The sequence below is a fragment of the Ananas comosus genome, linkage group 15 (assembly GCF_001540865.1).
Source record: "Ananas comosus cultivar F153 linkage group 15, ASM154086v1, whole genome shotgun sequence".
Taxonomy (NCBI): Eukaryota; Viridiplantae; Streptophyta; class Magnoliopsida; order Poales; family Bromeliaceae; genus Ananas; species Ananas comosus.
In genome coordinates, this window is record NC_033635.1 from 9,181,468 (window position 1) to 9,189,564 (window position 8,097).

General features: G+C 31.5%; 1 long non-coding RNA gene across 4 annotated transcripts; it reads right to left on the reverse strand.

Moving 5' to 3' along the window:
• Positions 1–3,385, reverse strand: LOC109721611. 4 transcript variants are annotated; one of them, XR_002219241.1, is made up of 5 exons: positions 3,244–3,385; positions 2,162–2,362; positions 1,556–2,070; positions 1,165–1,266; positions 1–87 (listed from the first exon to the last, which is right to left on the reverse strand). It is a non-coding gene; the product is annotated as an uncharacterized LOC109721611 (long non-coding RNA). The 4 variants fall into 4 exon arrangements; XR_002219239.1 differs by having other exon boundaries at positions 1,165–1,400; XR_002219240.1 differs by lacking the exon at positions 3,244–3,385 and adding an exon at positions 2,459–2,595 and having other exon boundaries at positions 1,165–1,400.

Below are 8,097 nucleotides of genomic sequence, written 5' to 3' on the forward strand. Positions count from 1 at the left end.
ACTAGATTGAGGTGTACCAAAAAAAAAACTAGAGCATCCTGCATTTTGTGCAATTTTGTCGTAATGAGTACTTGAATGATCAAGAACCTATTTTACAACCATATAAGAAACACATTTTACAACAATATCTTTTATACTTAGACAAAATAAACAATAGACAAATAGAGAAAAAGTATTTTAAAAATCATAAAAAAGAAGTAATTTTCTCAAACAAATAGATAAAAAAGAATATGATATATAGATAAATTTGAATGTGCTAATGAATACTCTCACCGTCTCGTGGGATGTAGAAGCAGATGATAGTACCTCTTCAGGAAACCTTCTATTAATGATTGACCTCATCAGTGCAATTTCAGAATCTAGTCTAGCTTGATTTTCTGTCATAACCTTCATCTCATTCTCATGATACCGTTCCATCATTTTTATTTTTTTTCCCAATTGTTTCACTCTCTCACAATCTCTAGAAGCTATTTAATTTGAAGTGCTTGGAGCCCACAAACTAGTAGGAGTCGGACCAAGTCCAAGCCCACGCACTTGACCATGTCTCTCCAACCCTATTACTTGAGAGAATATATCACCTTCCCAAGCAACACGTTTGTTGTCATACTCTATAGAATTTGATAGCTTTTTCATTTTTTGCTTCATAGAGTTCTAAACATAAAATAAAGTAGCATTAATTAAACATAAAATAGTAGGTGATATTAAAAATAACTATGACAAGAATACATTCAATTAACCAAACAAAATACATATAAATACAACTATGACGAGAATGCATGCAACCAACCAACCAAAATACGTATAACTATAACAATGACAAGAATACATGCAACCAACCAACCAAAATACAAGTAGCATTACTAATATAAGCAACATAGCACATTGACAGTGAAAGTGCATTGATATTGGAAATCATCCATAGGAAAAGAAGAGGATTAATTTGGGGGAAGCACAAGCACTTGCAACTAGCCAAACAAAATACATGCTAAAAATAAATGTAGTAACAGTCTCAATCATCATTCTATGAAGAAATTGATAAGTTTTTTACTTGGCACTAGCGCATATATCTGTTATATATCCAGATGAATCAGGAAGAAACTAACAACACTATGATAGAAAGTATTTCATAATAGACCAAAACCATCAAAAACATGTAAAGCTTACAATATTCTGAATTGATTCTTCATCAATTGGCCTTCTATCCTTGCGTGGCTTATGAGTTTCTATAAATATATGAGCCTGTGATGGTTCAACTCCATCTTTAGCCTAACAAACTTACTAATTTAGTACAACATGATTATATATAGTCACAAAACAAACTTATAGTTGACATTCTCGTTTACCAAAGTTAAGTTCATGAAATACCTTTTCGGCCATCAAGCATGCAAAACTCTTGGATCCTGCAATGTGAGGCATCTTTTGCTTTGAACGATTTTCTCTATTTTTCTTACTATGCTTCTAATATTATATGAAAATGTTATGAGATAACAATCTTATTCTAAATGAACAATTACACACTTAGATCTGATTCTAATAGCCATAATTTTTTTCATACCTTTACTTTATCCGAGTTCCAAAAAGAGACGAGAGAAGTCTATTGATCTCTTGGTACTCGTTCGGGTTTATGCTCCAATACACCATCAATATTTTTATATTTGAAATAGTATTCTCCCTTTAGTTCACATTTATAGTCCTTCCATTTCTTCCCTAATGATCTTAGGACCCATTTTTCACCACGTGGAGGGATTAAAAACTTTGACTGCAACAAAAAGAACACAAATATTACTTAGTAACTTTGCATCAAATGTACATGGCTTTAATTTTACAATCTTTTTACCTCTACCAACTTGAATAGTCTTTTGTTCTCCTTTCTTGGAAAGGCACGCCAATCTTGGATGTGAAGGGGTGTTAAATTGGCATTTCCTGCCATAATCCCCAAAAAGCTAGCAAGTACACGCCCTTCTTTTCCAATAGGTTGCCATCTATTATTGAAATTTACTATAATCCACTCATCTTTGGGAAGATTCCAAATTTCAGTTAACAAAGTAGGTCCTCCAGCCCTCTTTTCTTCTAAAACAGTTAATACACAAAACTATAGAGACATTAGAATAAAATGTAGCTAATTGATATAAGTATATCACTTATGAAAAACTAAATTTACCTGCTTGTTCAGCTTCATTTTGTAACTCTCAATTATATCTATTGAAGAATGCCCCAATTGATTCTCATTAGATTGTGAGTGACTATTTAAACTTAGTTGCACATGATGAGTAGTTTGAGAACTTATCTCCGAGTGCAATTGATTATAATTTTGATGCCGAATTGTGATCTTATGAAGTTCTTTCAATCTGGCCATAGAAACCTGCAAAAGGTATATATTAAAAGCTGATTTATAAGAAACATAAACTTTCTCGTGTATATACAAAAAAAAAAATGTACTAATAAAAGGAAATCTCACTGCAACAAAGAGAGGATCTGATAGGCTATGTTAACTAGCGCGCATAGTTGATTGCCCAAACTGCTAGAATTGGACAATCAAGTCACCTAATACCGCTCAACTGATCAATTGATTGATGACCTAAACAAAACAAAACAAACCAAAACAAAACAAAAAAAACAAGTGGAGCTTTTTGAGTTTCAACAGAATCAGTTTAATTAACTCAAACAGCTACCCACTTGACTAGCAAGAGTTGAAAATAACTTATTCCAAATAGTAGAAAACTAACCAACAAGAATCAAACTGAGAGAAAAAAAAGAGAAAGAATTAATGTACATTTGCTAGGTTCCAACTAGATGATTGTATCACAAGAGGCTCACAATCAAAATGCTATGACAAGAGCATTATGTCCATGTTGGCATGTCATGGAAAATACTGATTAACTGTTTATACACAATAACCTCACGTACACCACTTAAGAACATACCAACTTAGTTTCGAACAATATTAACTATGCGAATCTTGTAATTAATATAGATGTACGAGAGGTTTCAACCGTTGCAGGTTCTGTAGAGGATAGATATATGCAGAACTAATGAAAATCTACTAACATGATATCAAAGTCCTTAAATCATGGTGATCAAATTTATCCAAACAAACATCTCCAAACATACATCCAAACATATCTATTGAGAAAATACACTAATTAGATAAAAAAAAATTAATTAAATTGGAGGGGAAGAGGGAAAATGAGGGATGCATATTAATTAAATTGGAAGGGAAGAGGGGAAATGGGGGATGCATACTTGATGCGGCGGATCCCCTCGAAAAATTGGAGAACGTAGGCGTTGTCGTCAGCAGTGAAGTGGACGACGCCGGCGATGTGGTGGTGCTCGACATGGCCGAGGCGATGTTGCACTAGTGCACGCGTGGTCAAACATTTCCAAAGAGAACTCATTATGACATCATATTTTCGTAAATTTAAAGGAATATATATATATATATATATATATATATATATATATATATATATAAGTCGCGGCTACTATGCTCATCGTAGCACGGAGCGCTCCGTGCTACCAAGTGTTTCGATGATGAGCTTCCAATCGACGATCGCTCCGTTAGACTTGATCTACACTATTGAAAGTATTTGGAAACTAAATTTCAAATTTTTTCGACATCAATTGACTAGTGATCAAAAGATCCTCAAAATTGACAATTTTAATGGCCATGTGGTGTGTTGTGAGTTTAACAGGTGTAAAACAATCCAAATGCGATGAAAATTTTATAGAAAATTCTTTCACTATTTAGGGCATGTTTGTTTCGAGGAATGGAGTGGAAGTGAGACGGGGAAAGTGATTTTCGGTGAAAACTAACCACTTCCGCTGTTTGTTCACCGTAATTTTTATTACGCCCGAAAGTTCAGTTCACCCAAATAAGGAACTTGACTCGCCCTCCATGGGCGAAGTCAATTTCGGGGAAGTGAAAAAAAGCAAGAATGGATTAATGTGTTAGGGTACTCTTCATTTCATCCAATATATTCAATTGTGAAAATAATTAAATTTTTTATTTGATTGTATGTCTAAAATATGATCAAATTTGATTAGGTATAGCTTAATATATTTTTGTTTAATTTGTATATTTAGAAAATGATGAAAAATAAATTTGTTAAATGTTAATAATTTTTAACTTAGAATTTTATTTGTTGCATTATTATAATTTATATGCAAACAAATAATATAATTTTTAAAATTTATTTATAATATAAATATATATAATTATATACATATAAAATTATATAATTTTTATTTATAATAATTATATTATTCACTATAAGTTATAAAATAGACAATAATATCACTTTGAGGTAAGTATACCGGGGTGGAGAGCTACACTTTTTACGTCAATCTAACTTCCTACCAAACAAACAACAGAACTGCCAGAACTGCACTTGCCACAGTTTAAAAACAAACAGCATAAGTGAACTATTTCACCCACAACTCACTTCAACCCAAAGTCCACTCCACCCCAAGTCTATTTAGTTAACAAACATGCCTTAGAGTAAGATCAGTATATCTGATCTTTGAATTTAAATCTTTATCATCATTTTCATGAGATTTTATTTTCAGCCGTTCAACTTTTAGACTTTGTTTGATAGGCAAATGATATGAACAATTATAATTAGTTTGTAATACTTTCAATAGTATAGATCAAGGTCTAACGAGCCGATCGTCGATTTGGAGCCGGCATCATTGAAAACTTGGTAGCACGGAGCGCTCCGTGCTACATAGTATAGTAGCCAGTCTATATAATATATAGAGCTAGGCGCGAATACTATTGATAGCAAAAGATCCTTTTTGCTATCAAGTTTTTAACCCTTGATGAAAATTGTAGGGTTAGGATGATATTATCCTTCTTAAGTTAAGTGGTCCCCTAGATGAGTGGTCCCACTCGGATTATAATAGTTAATCCAATGGTTAAAAATAATGAAAAAATTAATCCAAAGGCCTAAAAACTTGAATAGCAAAAAGGCTTTTACCTATTAATAGTATCTAGCCAACTCTCTCTCTCTCTCTGTCTCTCTCTCTTCTATATATATATATATATATTATATATATAGCTAGGCTGTATACTATCGTAGTACGGAAGCCTTCGTGCTACCAATTTTTCAATGATGCGGCTTCCAAATCGACGATGCGCTCCATTAGCCTTAAATCTACACTATTAAAAGTATTTGAAAACTAAATTCATAATTTTCGGCATCATTTACCTATCAACGAGTAGTCCTAAAAATGAACGTGAAAATAAAAATCTCATAAAAAATGATGATTAAAAATTTGAATATTAAGATCAGAGATACTGATCTTAACTATACAAAGTAAAAAAAATTTCTATAAAAATTTCATCATATTTTTAAATTGTTTTATACTGTTAAATTCACAAAGCAACCAATCTAATATTAAAATTGTCAATTTTGAGACCTTTTGATCACCGTATCATCTCTCTCTCTCTCTCTCTCTCCCTCTCTCTCTCTCTATATATAATATATAATTATATATATATATATATATAAAGGTGAGTTGGAATCGCTTTTAAGAAATATTAGCCTTTGTTTTTTACTTCTAGATTTTGGATCAACTCCTTTACCCAACATTCGCTTGGATAATACTGGTTCCCAACCATCACTAACTCTAGAAAAAGTATTACCATTATTTTTGTCTAGCTAAATTTATTTTTAAATGAAATAAACGAAGCGGGTAGCGTGCTACCTATCTCAAAAAAAAAAAAAAAAAAAAAAAAAAAAAAAAAAAAAAAAAAAAAAACTCTTATAAGTCGCGGCTACTATGCTATCGTAGCACGGAGCGCTCCGTGCTACCAAGTTGTTTCGATGATGCAGCTTCCAATCGAACGATCGGACTCCGTTAGACTTGATCTACACTATTGAAAGTATTTGGAAACTAAATTCAAATTTTTTCGACATCATTGACTAGTGATCAAAGATCCTCAAAATTGACAATTTTAATGGCCATGTGGTGTGTTGTGAGTTTAACAGGTGTAAACAATCCAAATGCGATGAAAATTTATAGAAAATTCTTTTCACTATTTAGGGCATGTTTGTTTCGACGAATGGAGTGGAAGTGAACGGGAAAGTGATTTTCGGTGAAAATAACCATTCCGCTGTTTGTTCACCGTAATTTTATTACCGCCCGAAAGTTCAGTTCACCCAAAATAAGGAACTTGACTCGCCCTCCATGGGCGAAGTCATTTCGGGGAAGTGAAAAAAAGCAAGAATGGATTAATGTGTAGGGTACCTCTTCATTTCATCCAAATATATTCATTGTGAAATAATTAAATTTTTTATTTGATTGTATGTCTAAAATATGATCAAATTTGATTAGGTCATGCTTAATATATTTTTGTTTAATTTGGTATATTTAAAAATGATGAAAAATAAATTTTGTTAAATGTTAAAATTTTTAACTTTAGAATTTTATTTGTTGCATTATTATAATTTATATGCAAACAAATAAATAATTTTTAAAATTTATTTATAATATAATATATATACATATATAATATAAATTATATTAATTTTTATTTATTAATAATTATATATTCACTATAAGTTATAAAATAGACAATAATATCACTTTGAGGTAAGTATCCGGGGTGGGAGAGCTACACTTTTTACGTCATCTACTTCCTACCAAACAAACAACAGAACTGCCAGAACTGCACTTGCCACAGTTTAAAAACAAACAGCATAAGTGAACTATTTCACCCACAACTCACTTCAACCAAAGTCCACTTCCACCCCAAGTCTATTTACGTTAACAAACATGCCTTAGAGTAAGATCAGTATATCTGATCTTGAATTTAAATCTTTATCATCATTTTCATGAGATTTTTATTTTCAGCCGTTCAACTTTTAGACTCTTGTTTGATAGGCAAATGATATCGAACAATTATAATTAGTTTGTAAATACTTTCAATAGTATAGATCAAGTCTAACGAGCCGATCGTCGATTTGGAGCCGGCAATCATTGAAACACTTGGTAGCACGGAGCGCTCCGTGCTACATAGTATAGTAGCCAGTTCTATATATATATATAGAGCTAGGCCGAATACTATTGATAGCAAAAGTCCTTTTTGCTATCAAGTTTTTAACCCCTTGATGAAAATTGTAGGGTTAGGATGATATTAGTCGCTTCTTAAGTTAAGTGGTCCCCTAGATGAGTGGTCCCACTCGGATTATAATAGTTAATCCAATGTTAAAAATAATGAAAAAATTATCCAAAGGCTAAAAACTTGAATAGCAAAAAAGCTTTTACTATTAATAGTATCTAGCCCAACTCTCTCTCTCTCTCTGTCTCTCTCTCTTCTATATATATATAATATATATTATATATAAGCTAGGCTGTATACTATCGTAGTACGGAAGCCTTCGTGCTACCAATTATTTCAATGATGCGGCTTCCAAATCGACGATGGCTCCATTAGCCTAATCTACACTATTAAAAGTATTTGAAAACTAAATTATAATTTTCGGCATCATTTACCTATCAAACGAGTAGTCTAAAAATGAACGTGAAAATAAAAATCTCATAAAAAATGATGATTAAAAATTTGAATTTAAGATCAGAGATACTGATCTTAACTATACAACAGTAAAAAAAATTTTCTATAAAAATTTCATCATATTTTTAAATTGTTTTATACTGTTAAATTGCACAAAGCAACCAATCTAATATTAAAATTGTCAATTTTGAGACCTTTTGATCACCGTATCATCTCTCTCTCTCTCTCTCCTCTCCCTCTCTCTCTCTCTATATATAATATATAATATATATAATATATATATATATATAAGGTGAGTTGGAATCGCTTTTAGAAATATTAGCCTTTGTTTTTTACTTCTAGTTGTTTGGATCAACTCCTTTACCAACATTACCTTGGATTAATACTGGTTCCCCAACCATCACTAACTCTAGAAAAAGTATTACCATTATTTTTTCTAGCTAAATTTATTTTTAAATGAAATAACGAAGCGGGTAGCGTGCTACCTATCTCAAAAAAAAAAAAAAAAAAAAAAAAAAAAAAAAAAAAAAAAAAAAAAAACTCTAGAAAAAGTATTATCATTACAACTCTATAATTTTTTA